At 38.2% G+C, this 14,322-nt stretch overlaps 1 pseudogene; it reads left to right on the top strand.

Annotated features, from left to right (window-relative positions):
• Positions 1–5,298: 5,298 nt before the first annotated feature.
• On the top strand, positions 5,299–7,391 carry LOC125654547 (uncharacterized; annotated as a pseudogene).
• Positions 7,392–14,322: the final 6,931 nt, after the last annotated feature.

The following is a 14,322-nucleotide window of genomic DNA, read 5'->3' as shown; positions in this document are numbered from 1 at the left end:
ATGGTGGCAGAGCAAGACAAGTAGGTCAGTGTCTTCTCCTATCAATACGACTTCATGGGAGGTTGAGTATTCCACAGCTGTGCTAACTATAAGAACATCGGCATCATCAGTTGCATGCCGATTTTCTACCTCGCATTTAAGAAGTTAGGAGCTTAACATGTGGGTAAACTGTTTGTTCTCTGTATTTGAAAGAAAGAACCCCTTCTTGCTTTTGAACGGCATGTCTTCAGTAAATACAACTCTTGGAGCGACAATTTCCTTTGAACGCCTGGGGTGAGTCAAATCTTTCGTGGAAGGTTCTACTGAATATCCATCAAACACAACTACTGCCTGAAGGTATTTTCCCTTGATATATTTTTCACAAATTGTCGAAAAGGTTTCTCCTTTTATCCAAGGGATCTTTTGCAAAAGTGAACCTCCATTTAGAACATATGATGGGTTGAGTGTAATGATCTCCGACATGCCACAAGATCCCATTTTCCAAATAAAGTCAGCAAGCTGAGCCTTGTTTGCCTCCCCCAATAAACCTGTTGGCTCAAACAAAGCGGAAGGCACGGTACTGAGTTCATATTTGAATAGATCAGGGATATCCTCAGTGTTGGATCTTGCTGCAGCAATTAAGCGTTGAAATAAAAGCTGTGGATCTACGCGTAATGTTTCTCCTTCAACTCTGATGCCGACTTTTGAATCGAGGGTTACCACTTGGTTTGATTTTCTGAAAGTGTAGCTTAAAATATTGCTGCCATTCGTGGATTTCAGTATCTCTTTACCAACAGTTTCAGCATGTTCTATGTTCACTGACTTGCTGGCTACTTGACCAGTTTCAATGTTTCTCAAAGGTCCGTTGCAAGCAAACAGCTGTCTATCTTGTAGAAAACTTCGGATATCTTTCATGTCCTTGTTATATCGTTCCCGCCTGCTTTTGAATGTGTCTTTATGTTGGTCACTTGTTTGGAATCCAACTTCTGTAACAGCTTGCATTGAACAGTTAATATCTGCACAAGCAGGCATCACTAGTATCCATTTGCTTCTTTGCAATTCAGTCATACTACGACCACGTGTGAGACCACCGGATGTCTTAAGGCTCCTCATTAGCACCTGTTCTATCATGAGATCTGATGATAAACCAGCCCAGAGTTTGTCGCTTCTGCGTAAAACATGATTTCCTTTGCAGAAATCATTGTACACGTCTGGATGTGTCTGTGGGAGTTCCAGCACTTTCATGAGGTACAAATATGTAGAATTTGTATAGAAAATGTGACTTGATGCAGAAAAGAAAGGAAGCATTTTTTCTCAGGATTGCAATGTCCAGTTGCCTGTTCTCTCGGCCCTTTTGAAAGCTTTCAACATGGAAATAATCTGCAGATAGAGCAGCCGAACTTGTGATGTTCTGTCATTTCTCAGTGCTTGCTTTTCTTCTTCGATCATCTCTTCTAGTGCTTTTACTTCAACCATATCGCAAAAGTTCTCCGCTGACATTGCATTCTCTTGGAGGAGACTGAATGACTTTTGCAATCGTTCAAATAAAACATCATTTTTGTGAGGCCTTTGTGTTGGAAGTAAATTATTCTCTTTTGACAAAGAATCTAGGAATTCCTTAAAGGCTTTCTCGGTGCATCCTGTTGCCACACTAACCTTCATATCCAGACATGTATCAGTGAAGCATCTGGACCATAGCATAGAGTACAATGCAGTTTAAACAAGCTGGTGTGCACGAACAGCCCTACTTACTGCTTTTCATGTTAGAATGTGGCTTACTGCATTGGGGCATATACAGTCTCTAAAACGGCTTGTAATCCAGAATCACCCATGATGTGTCCGATACAGCCCAAAAAATTCATCTGTGTATGAAAAGCTCCCAACCTGAGAACTACATCTTTAAGAGGACTCTCTGAAGATTCGTTTTCCACTATAGTTGACGCTTTCCAAAAGAGCGGTTGATCAAACGTCAGGATTGGCGATACATTGCATTTTCTAGCGTGATCACACACAAAATGCATTGTACTGTATATGCAGCTTAAATCGCTTGCACTCAAATCTATCATGGGAAGGAACTTAACAGAGGATTTCCCAGGATGTGTTCCTTTATGACATGTCTGCATTATACCTGACCATCCAGGCTGTTCCTCTCGTAATGACCAGAGAAGGGAAGAAGTTAAGTCCAGTCTTGAAAGGTTGTCAATTTCTCTAATCTCCTTCAGTTCGTCGTACGTCAGTGTTGAAAATACGTTTGATGTCTGCTCATAGTATTTCACAGCAATATTACCAACTCTCTATATTTCCTCTTGAGAAGCTGTAAGCCTTCTTATTGAAGATCCAGAGTTGTCTAGTCCTGGTGTTACACAGGCAATGATCCCCATTCCGTGAAATGTGCCTTTTCCATCTAAAGTACAAGAATTGTGATCAACGTTATCTGCGGAATACTGGATAAATTCTTTACCTTTGAATCCGTGCAAATCTGTCCCCTGTTGTAAAGCAGCATTACACTCAAATTTGTTTACCTCAGAGTATGACGAACAGAAACCGAGAGAATTCAGAGTTTCAATAAGAAAACGAGACCCATACTGGTGATGCAGTTGGACACCAAGTCCTAATTGTAATGGTGGTAGCAGGTTTCGAGGTCTTGCTGTTTGTGCAATGACCTGTCCAATAGCTGCAATTTTCAAATCGGTTTTGCTTAGTGTAATTTCACGAAGAAGATTCACTAGACTCTTTGGAAGATACTGAAGATTGTTTTCAGTGGATGATATGTCTGTTGGTGTTGGATACATTTCAGATTTCGAGTCCATATTAAGTATATCGTTTCTGATCAGTTTGGCTGCTGTTTCAATAAAGGATCGTTTTTCAGAATCTTAATCCTGGTTTTTTGGTCTTGCCTGAAATTCTCGTAAAATTGGAGCAACTGCCTTTTTTACATTTATGATATCTGGTCTTCCATTTTCGGTGGTACAAATGATGTTGTACCCATAGTGTTCAACCAATCGACGTTTCATGTGTTTTGGAGTAAATGCCTCATCACCACATATACTTCTCATATGGGATACCAGATCTGCCAAGGTGAATTGATCATAACTTTCTTCCACTATGGTTACTATTTTTTGAAAATTTGTGTCTTGAGAGCTTGGTCTACCTTTAGGCTTTTTATACGCCCGTCTTAAGACGGGACGTATTATGGTATGGCGTCCCTGTCCGTCCGTCTGTTAGATTTTTCGTGTCCGACCCGTAACTTAAATACTACAAGGCCTAGAATCATCAAACTTTGTCTGTAGATACATCTTGGGTAGAAGGTGTGTCGCACATTAAAACCAGGTCACTGTGACTTTTCATTAAGAAGATATCCGTCTGTCCGTCCGTCTGTTAGCTTTTTCGTGTCCGACCCGTAACTTAAATACTACAAGGACTAGAATCATCAAACTTTGTCTGTAGATACATCTTGGGTAGAAGGTGTGTCGCACATTAAAACCAGGTCACTGTGACTTTTCATTGAGAAGATATCCGTCTGTCCGTCCGTCTGAATCATCAAACTTTGTCTGTAGATACATCTTGGGTAGAAGGTGTGTCGCACATTAAAACCAGGTCACTGTGACTTTTCATTAAGAAGATATGGCCATATATGGCAAAAACTTGTCCGGCTCATAACTTGAAAACTATTAGACCTAGAATCACCAAAATTGGTCAACTAATGCATCTTAGGTAGAAGGTGTGTCGCATCCTACTTTAAGGTCACTGTGACATTTAATTAAGTTGATATAAAAAAAATGTTTTAATGGGTACAATCTATACTGTTAACAATATGTGACGGGCGTATCATGTGCCGTGGCGGTGCACTTTATTGACATGTTTGAATGGTGAGAATACAAGGGGAATTTGTTTAAAGGACATAACGCATGATTTCAAAGTTTCTTTGTTTTTAATTAAAATAAGTTCTTTATATGTCTAATAACAGAACTGATATATTTTAAAATTCAACCGAAGCTTATTTTACGAGTTTTAAGACAATGAAATTCAAATTCCGCGATATGCATATTTTTTTTTTTTACCGATTTTCCGCGCCATTGCGTGTGACGTCATATGCGCCCTTTCAATCGAGGAAGTATATGAAAACAGCTGGGAGCCATTTTGTAATTAGTGTGTAAAAACCGTTATAAACCGATTATCTCCTAATCTTATAAGTGTAATTGGTTGTTTATTGTGTGATTATGCCTTTCTGTGCTGCATTCGGTTGCAACAGTCGACAGAAGAAGGGATCTGGGATAAGTTTTTTCACCTTTCCGAAGGATACCGTGAGGAAGAAGGCCTGGACGATTTTCTGCCGCCGTGAGGACTTCGAGCCCATGAAGAATAGCCGGTTGTGTTCGCTACATTTTTCCAAGGGCCAGCTAGATAGAGATCCAGAATGGCTACGCTGGAGCTAAAATCCGACTGCGAAGGGATGCTGTACCAGATATCCCTCTTGTAGTGCATCAATCTCAGGATGAAAATGTCACCCCATCAAAGCTACGCTTACGAGGAGCCTTTGCAAAACGCCAGAAGGCCGATGTAAGTTATTAGGCACATTTGTACTTAAATAATATTATGAATGATGAGGAGAATTTGGCGACAGATGGACCTCCTGAACTTGATTCGTCCCTACCAACTTCCCCAATGATGGATGAAGAACCACCTGCTATTGAACCTGCTACAGCTGATAACAAACCTGTTGGAACAGAACTTTCACAAGGAACCCAGGCATATCTTAGACCTCCACAGAGAACAAGGCGGATCCAGGTGTCACTTCCGTCCAACTCTGATGTACAGACTGTTTCTGTTGCTATCCAGTGTTCCAGTCTATCTGATGGAGTTCCACTTAAAGTGGCTGCTGGTTTAGTGGTGCCTGAAGCAGTACCTGAAGAGCTTGATAGTGAGGGTGAGGAAGAAGATCTACCTTATGAGCCTGACCCAGATTTTGACCCTTTGGAGGAGGCTGATGACGGGGAGTCCGATGAAGAGGAGCAACCCCATTCTTGTCCATTGAGGATCAATGCCCCACCTGAAGAGGAACGACATTTCTTGGTCTCTGAAACAGCTCTGGTCAAGTTGTTGCAGGATTGTGTAGACTGTGGTCAGGTGTGCGAGACATCTATTCAGTACAGCAGAGGGACGATGATAGGGACTGTTTCTGTTTGCCCAAATGGACATTCTTCACAGTGGGAGAGCCAGAGATGTCATCATGGGATGCCATGGTATAATCTCTTCCTCGCGGGATCAGTTGTCTTCAGTGGCCTTAATGCGTCAAAGTATCTTCGCTTCCTACGACACCTGAGAGTGCCAACAATATCTACTCCCACGTTCAACAGAATCCAATCAGCGTATATAGTCCCTGCAGTCCTGTTCACTTGGGATTTCCACCAAGCAGAGCTCTTGGACAGGTATCGGGGTAGGATCCTAACTCTGGGCGGTGATGCGAGATGTGACTCTCCAGGCTTCTCGGATAAGTTTGGATCCTACACATTGATGGACTTAGAGAGTGGAAAAGTGGTTGATTCCAATTAGTTCAGGTACATAGACATAGCATGTATATCATATGTACATGTCACAGTAAAATGAAATTAAAGTAAAACTAAATGAAAATAAGGAAAAATTGTATCATGTAAAGGTATTTGTAAATTCAACATTTGTATGTAAGTAGGTAGTTGCTTTTATTATCCTAAATTACAATTTACAGAGTAACGAAGTTGCTGGATCAACCCATATGGAGTTGGAGGGATTGAAGAGGGGGGCTCAGTCGAATGGACGAGGCTGGGATCAATGTGCAGACCCTTGTGACAGACAGGCATGGAATGGTAAAAAAGTACATGCGGACTCAACATGAGGACAAGAAGCACTACTTTGATGTCTGACATTTAGCTAAAGGTAATATTGAGAAGAAAAAAATGATATAAATAATTTATATCAGTTAGAAAAATATGAAATAACCAATATCACATTTCAATAAATTTTAAAAGAGGTGGGGTTGATATGGAGAGAAAAATTGGCATTTGTGTTAAAAACTGGAGTGGAAAGTCAAAGTGCCATTTGATTTTCAAATTAGTATTTCGTATTGTAGATAAATTAAGTAATTTTTGGTAAATATTATACAGGTGTTTCAAAGAAGCTGGAAGCTGTTGCAAAGAAGAAGGACTGTGGGAACATTCAACTCTGGGTGAAGAGTTCTGTCAACCATTGCTACTGGGTGGCAGCCTCCAGTGGAGATGATGGAATTCAGAAGGAAAGGAAGTGGTCTTCCTTGGTGGAACATATCACCAACAAGCATGACAACTGTCATCATGGAGTGTTATCCGAGAACCGACAATGGATTGGAGAAGGTAAATCTTCATAAAAATTCCCTTGTTTTACTTTTTTTTTTAAAAATAAATTGATAGGAAGGACATAATTCATCGTTCAAAAGAATTATATAATTGACATGTAAAGTACTAAAACATAATTGACCATGACCAATCAAAGAGAGGTTACTGATATTTGTACATGTATGTATATTGATACTGGCTAAGTCCAACTTAATAAAATTTTACAGGTTCCAGGGCCCACAAGCTCTTCAAAGAAGTTGTGGAGAGTAAGTTCCTTCTGAAGGACATTGGGAAATTATCTCCCCTACACCAAACATGCAGTTTAGAGGTGTTTCACAGTGTTGTTAACAGCTTTGCACCTAAGACGACACATTTTTTCTACCCAGCAATGATGGCCAGGTAATTTTCATCTTACAAGATACATTAAATAATACCAATCTAAGTTAAGAATTTTTTTACTTGATACACTGCAAATATAATTACTACATTATATGCAGGTCTGTATATTGTTCATTATTCCACAATTTTGGCACAGACTGATTGTGGCAGCTCTACATTTCAATGAGAATGGTCAGCGTCACCAGGCTGTGACTGGAGCTGGGGATCTCCAATTTAAGCTAAGCTATCAAAAAGGGGGAATGTGCCGTTGTAAAGCCACACAGGACTCCAGTGACTTATGGTAAGACAACAGAGTTCATACACTACTTTTGAAATGTAAACTTGTAAGCACAAATAGTTGTCAAAAGTTTATTTTAAAACAAATAACAAAACGACCTGTCTAGAATAAACATACTTGTGGAGTGAATTGCACACCAAAATTTAACTTTTTGTCACTTCACAGACTACGTGGACGAATTGCGGATCAACCTCGTTGAGCGGCGCTTGCAGATCCCTTCATGCCCAGCCGCTTCATCAGATGGGAAGGCCATCCTTGGGTATCAGCCACCATCCCTCACATCAGCATACACTGCAGCTAACAAGGACCAGCTGGTCACCACAAGACGAACAAGATTTGGGAGGCAACAGTAACCATCAGATCGAGGACACTTGAATCTGCCGTAACTCTCTAAGGTAAACTCTTGTTGGATCATGGAGACCACACATACTGGAAGAATATACTATATGTATATATACAAGCATTATAATTTTAAAACAAAAAGAACATTAAAAAATAAACACACGTTTGCAGTAAATTGCATAAAAATTAAACATTTTAATTGCAACTTTTCAGAGACTATGACCATATTTTGGATAAGCCGTGTTAAACGGCACATGCAACTTCCCTTGTGCCCAACCACTTCATCAGCTTGGAAGGTCATCCTTGTGTATCAGCCACCATATCTCACGTCATCATGTGCTGCAGTTGACAAGGACCAGCTGGTCACCATGAGATTTGGGGACAAAATTAACCAGCAGGCCGAGGGTACTGGAATCCGGTGTAACTCTCGGAGGGACACTCCTGTCGAATCCTGGATACCAACCCATAGTAATAGGAATTAACAGATTTATTTCATAATAAATGAAATAGCTTGAAGGCTAACGCAAAATTTATGCTTGAATGGAATTAAAAGTCATTTCATTATTAATTTAAATGTTAAGCTATACAAGTATTTAGTTTAGAAATTAACTGCCAGAAGTCCTCCCTATTTAGGATTTGAGTGCTGCGGTCACTAATTCTCTGTTAGTTAAAAAATAATAAATCAAACACCAGATGTTTAACTTGTTGACTTAAAGGGAAAGGCAACCCTAACCACATAGTTGCTTTTATGAATAAAATATCACTTACTGATATCGTAATTGACAGTCTTAAACTACAAAAATCCTTGCTTAACAATTAAATCAATATTAATCTATCATGTATTTTAGATTACCCGCCGCTAAGAGAGTGGCCATTGAAGTTTAGTTTATGACGTCACCGTCTGTTCCGGTTTATTTCATCAGCAGCACTGTAAACATGACAAGTCACGAACAGTTAAGTTTGGAGCCGTATAGATTTGAGCCCGTTCTTTCGCAAGAAGAAGTTGTGAAAATAAGACGGTTCAGTCGAGTCGCAGACCAGGCAGACGGTACACATTTCTTCATATGAATGTCTTGAACCTGCACTTGTCATTACACAAATGATGGATCCAAAGTTTACGTAGTCTTTTCTTTTCAAATGACTTGGTTGAGTCGGGAATTTCGAAAAATAACATTTTCACATCTCCCCTTCGCATTAGTGTAATTAAATGCTTGCCAGGAAGGCATCAACGTATTTATTCGTAAGATCTACCACATGCACATCTTTGATGATATCGCAGGTGTTCGGTTCAGGACCCCCCCCCCCCTTCCCTCCGAATAAGCTACATGAGTTGAATTAATTTTTTGTTGAAAATATTTCTAATGCATATCAACAACGTCTTGCATACCCATAAAGTCCAAAATAAGCCCTAAAAAAATAACCTCACTGGTTATTTCAGCAGAACTTAAAATAACCAGTAATTAGATCAACTCATGTAGCTTATAGGGGTGGGGGGGGGGGGGGGGGGGGGTCCGTAACCCAAGCACCTGTGGATGATCTTAGAATCTCATCAAAACCGGAACAGACGGTGTGACTTTTTGTGATCTTGAATACAAAAGCAGCCTTTATATATAAAGATCGCGGGAATTTCAATTTTTGACGTTTTCAAATTAGTACTGAAACATATCTAGGCCATATATCAACAGAATTGTATGACAAATCTTTATTATATGATTAATCCTATCATTTATCATGTAAAAATCTTTTGGGTTGCCTTTCCCTTTAATAAGATCATGAATTATCGTTGTGTTATACATATCACACTCCCTGTACAGACACATACACGGTATTATGTGTAAATACATGTCTATGTGCGTTAATGACGTTTTGTCACGGGGGGGGGGGGGGGGGGCATATAAACCGCGTGTGTTCTTTTCATTCTCTACCAATAGGTGTCACTGCTCGCTAACACCCCTGTCAATGCCGAAATATCAAAATTCTTGTAAAATGCTTTGTAAATTTTTATATTGCATCAAAATTGGTACCGTATAAGTTTTACATTATGACCCCTGGGTCGAGGCCTCTGCTGGTGGACTGTTAGTCCCCGAGGGTCTCTACAGCCCAGTAGCTTAGTACTTCGTTACTAGCTTGAAAATACGGATGTATATTTAATTGCTGTTATAAAATTTAGAAATTCATTTCAAAATTAAGGATTATCTCCCTTGGACGAATTTGCCCCCACTTTTTTGGCACGCTGTTTTTGGCTATATTTAGCTCCAAAACTTCATAGTTATTTTGGATTTCAAACATTTCGGTTGAGCATCACTGAAGAGACATTATTTGTCGAAATGCGCATCTGGTGCATCAAAATTGGTACCGGATAAGTTTTACATTAACGTTTGAATTAATTCGCTTAATCAATTTATGATGCAAAGTTTTAAGATAAAGTTGTTTCATCGCTTGTAAATAATTCCCAAATCGTTGATTTTAATCAAAATGAATCATTTCCCCTTGATTTTAGCGTTATCTTTTTTACATTAATCATTCTTAAAGTCCGTTCCGTTTTCCGTTCCGCGCTTTAGCAACACCCATCTTGAACAGTTTTCAGACAGCATTCTTCATTTTTTTAATGACATTTGACCTTTTATGTAACATTCAAATAATCGAATGTTTGGGCATTTTCGTTGTTAAGACCATAAGTTTTTCTCTTTTGACATAGGCCTTTGATGTTTGGTATGTGGGTATACCTTGATAAGATAGTGTTGTGTCTTTTTTTTTTTACCTTGACCTTTTACATAAAGGTCAAACCATAGAAGTATTTGGGCATTGTTGCCTAGACCATAACTTTTTTGTCTTTTAATATAGACCTTTGATATTTAGTATTTGGGTATACCATGATACGACAATGTGTCACGTGCCATTTTTATGACCTTTGGCCTTAAATCTTTTATGGAAATAAAGGTCAAATAATAGAATTTTTTGGACATTTTTGTTGTCTGGACCATAATTTTTTTTGTCTTTTGACGTAGACCTTTGACATTTGGTATGTGGGTATACCATAAGACAGTGTGTCATATGCAAGTTGTTTTCGCTGACATTTGACCATGGCCTTTAATGTAAAGGTCAAATGATAGAATTTTTGGAGCATTTTTTTGTCTGGACCATAATGTTTTAAAAAATCTTTTGACATGTGCCTTTGATATTTGGTATGTTGGCAACTTTAACTTTCTATCCCAACACTGTTCCTTGTTTGAAGCTCATTATAGGAGTTATGAGATTGATCAATGTTCGTTATCTTCACCTTGCATGCATATAGGCAAATGTTATGTACATACGTCTTAATTTTCCACTTTAAATCCCTAAAAATGTTGGGGTTTTTTAACTATGGGAAATGGAAGGGAATACATCAGTTTTAGTGTGATTAAATAATTCTTCCTAGTTTTGATTTCAATTTCAGAGTACGTGTGCGTGGAATCAGAGTGGTTTTTAAAAAAGTAATTTTTTGGATGACTGATCATTAGATATGCTCGCGGTGGATGTAACCGGTCGACAGGGGGATGCTTACTCATCCTATGCACCTGATCCCACCTCTGATATATCCAGGGGTCCGTGTTTGCTCAATTTTCTATTGCTTATAGGAGTTATGAGATTGATCACTGTTGGTTATCTTCACCTTTCATATGAATATTTCCGTTTTCTATATTTATTGAAGAACACAGTTGCTGTCAATGATGTCAAAAAGTCCAGTCTTTAATTTATCGTGAGGAATAGTCGTGTGAAGTGTTGAAAGGTCATACGTTTTGATGTTGATTTTAGAAAAGCTTTACGATTTCAAGTTTACTAAATGTTCTCTAGAATGTTTTAGAATCCACATTTGATTTACACCACTTCTGGCATATGTAGTGGCACAGTTTGTTTGAAGTTTCTCCTTCACAGCTGTTAGTAATTTCGTGAGGAGCAAAGATGGGGCTTGGTAGAACACTTACTGGATCCAGCAATGTATCTTTGTTTGTAAGGGTTTTATGAAATTTAGGAATCCGTTGAAGGCCACAGCAAGAGATATAGTGTTACTTTACTATGCTTTCTTTGTCACACGATAATTTAAAAAGTTTTCAACATAAAGTTCCGGTTGCTGATGACGTCTAAATATGGATGAAAAATTCTTGAAGGGTCGTAAAACAAATCAAGTGCCGATCCGCTGCAGAAGCCCTAGGAACAGTACTGTTGTTCGCATTCGATGCGTTTTTTTCGTGAGCATGTCATGTGCATCACTTATCTTTATGCATCTGCATAAAGTGAACTATAAATTTTATGTTCTTTGTATATTCCTTTCTATTAGATTTATCCGCGTTTATAGTATATTCTTGACATGTTTAATGCAAATACTTGCAAACAGGTAAAGAAAAGCTTTTTCTTTGCATTTTTGTCTAAACTATCAAAAACGTATAAAATGGTTCAATTGTTTACGAGATGTTTATTGTAATTCTGAACAATACATGGTGTTTTGAAACCTGATTTTATCTATTCATTCAATTCAATTTAATTCATTATTGCCCTTGAGTTATACAACTCATCGACTAAATGGGGCGGTCCTTCGGATGAGACCGCAAAAACCGAGGTCCCGTGTCACAGCAGGTGTGGCACGATAAAGATCCCTCCCTGCTCAAACGCCATAGGCGCTGAGCATAGGCCGAAATTTTGCAGCCTTTCACTGGCAGTGTTGACGTCTCCATAGGAGTGAAATATTCTCAAGAGGGACGTTAAACAATATTCAATCAATCAAGAATACAGCTAGTACATTTATATACACAATATGTATGTAAAACTTATACGGTACCAATTTTGATGCGCATTTCGTCAAATAATGTCTCTTCAGTGATGCTCAACCGAAATGGTTGAAATTCGAAATAACAATAAACTTGCTAGAGCTATTATAGGGGAAAACAGAGTGCCAAAAAAGTGGAGTCAAATTCGTCTAAGGATAAGAGCTATGCGTGAGGGAGATAATCCTTAATTTTGGAATTTCTAAATTTTATCACAGCAATTAAATATACATCCGTATTTTCAAGCTAATAACGAAGTACTTAGCTACCGGGCTGTAGAGACCCTCGGGGACTATATCTGATTGTATAAGTTAAACAACAGGTGAGTGTTACTGTCAGAGGTGTACGCCGCTCGAGTCTATCCGTAAACACCGATGTGAAGTGAAGCGTTACAATGCTGACAGCCTGAAACACCATACAAACCCGATACATATATATGTAACAAAAGAATGCTCAACCAGTATGGCGGATGAAGTGAGATATATGGCGGACATTGAGGATTTTCGTATATTCATGAATTCATATCAGCTTTAAAGAGGACATACATTTGAATATTTTTTTTACTGAAACACACAAACATTTTTTCACAAAGGATATTATTTTACTGACTGATTTTTTTCTTGAACATGTTCAATATTTTTCGTTTCGGGCACAATTTTATCGTATTGATTTATCATAAAAATAAGGATGCTTGAGACATCTTTTGAAACTATCGATTTTACAGATACTATAACTTTAATGAGTCACATAAAAGCCTGGTTGAAGGAAAGATCTTTTATCTGGTATACAGAGCAAGGTTATGAATTTAGTGTTCATATTATATGGTGAATCAAGATAATATTTCTAAATTATTTGCTTGTTTTTAATTGGTGTTATTCTTTAGTTGTTGATCTGATTGGGATTACGGGGTTTCCTATTTCCCACCTGTACCCTTCATCTGATTTTGAGGACCCGCCCCTGCTTTAATGCATGTATCCGTTATCTATCTGTTAATAAAGTAAATAAGGTGCGGGTATATTGTTACATGTATCACCCTGGTTCGTCCGTCTGTCACATTTTCTTTTTCCTCAAACTCCTCTTTTATTCTAAGCAGTAACCAATTGATATTTTGGAATCTGATAGGTGGTGTCCTATAGATGTGCAATATGTTTTTAGAATTTTCATTTTCACTCTCGGGGTCGAAAACGACGGGTTTTTGGTTTTTATTTTTGCCAAGAAACCGTGGTCCCTAGAACTCTTCTTACATTTGTAAGGGCAGACGTTTATTAAGGGTAATGCAGATAACGGACGTCAAACGATCATAGTCCTCTAGCGAACAATTATTGCTTAACGTGACGTGACGGCATAACTAAGGTGATATTAATAATTGTCTTGTCTCCGATAGGTTGATTTGAAAATATCTTATTGTCTGGATGTTATAACAAACGGGTTGAGCACAATTTCTTAAAACTTAGAACGCCCTCTCCTATATGACAATTGATTACATATGATAATGTTCAAGAAATGAAACACAAAGGTAAAAAAAAATGATTAGCTTTCATAAAGCAATTATATATGTGGATATATATGTACAATTGATTAATATATGCATGTATGTACAAATGATTAATATATGCATGTAGTACGTACAAAGTAATCGCTATGAAAATTATCTCCCCATAATAAAACATGCGTGTCTACTATATGCAAATTATCCATTATTCTAAAAATAGCATTAAATAGGTCATTTCTTGGAGTGGTGTATTTTGCACATGAGAAAAAGAAATGGTAAGCATCTTCTACTTTATCACAAGTACACAAAGGACTGTCAATGATGTTACATCTAACAAATCTATATTCAATACACAGTTGTGTCTTAGTCTCGCATGGATTACGTTCCAATAGCGTTCTCCGAAAGAAAAAAAAGGATGGAAGGTGCGATTTTTGGAGGGTAAACAATTTTTAAAAGAGCTTAGTGTCGTAGATTGCCTTGTTCCTAGGGGCAAGGAAGTCCATCTACGTACCCCTCTTGCTACAAAAGATGATTTACACTTGAAAATACGGACGTATATTTAATTGCTGTTGTAAAATTTAGAAATTCATTTCAAAATTAAGGATTATCTCCCTTACGCATAGCTCTTATCCTTAGACGAATTTGACTTTTTTGGCACTCTGTTTTTTCCTAAAATAGCTCTAA

The sequence above is a fragment of the Ostrea edulis genome, chromosome 5 (assembly GCF_947568905.1).
Source record: "Ostrea edulis chromosome 5, xbOstEdul1.1, whole genome shotgun sequence".
Lineage (NCBI taxonomy): Eukaryota > Metazoa > Mollusca > Bivalvia > Ostreida > Ostreidae > Ostrea > Ostrea edulis.
Note: the sequence above shows the minus strand (reverse complement) of the source record. Positions and strands in the feature narration are given on the sequence as shown.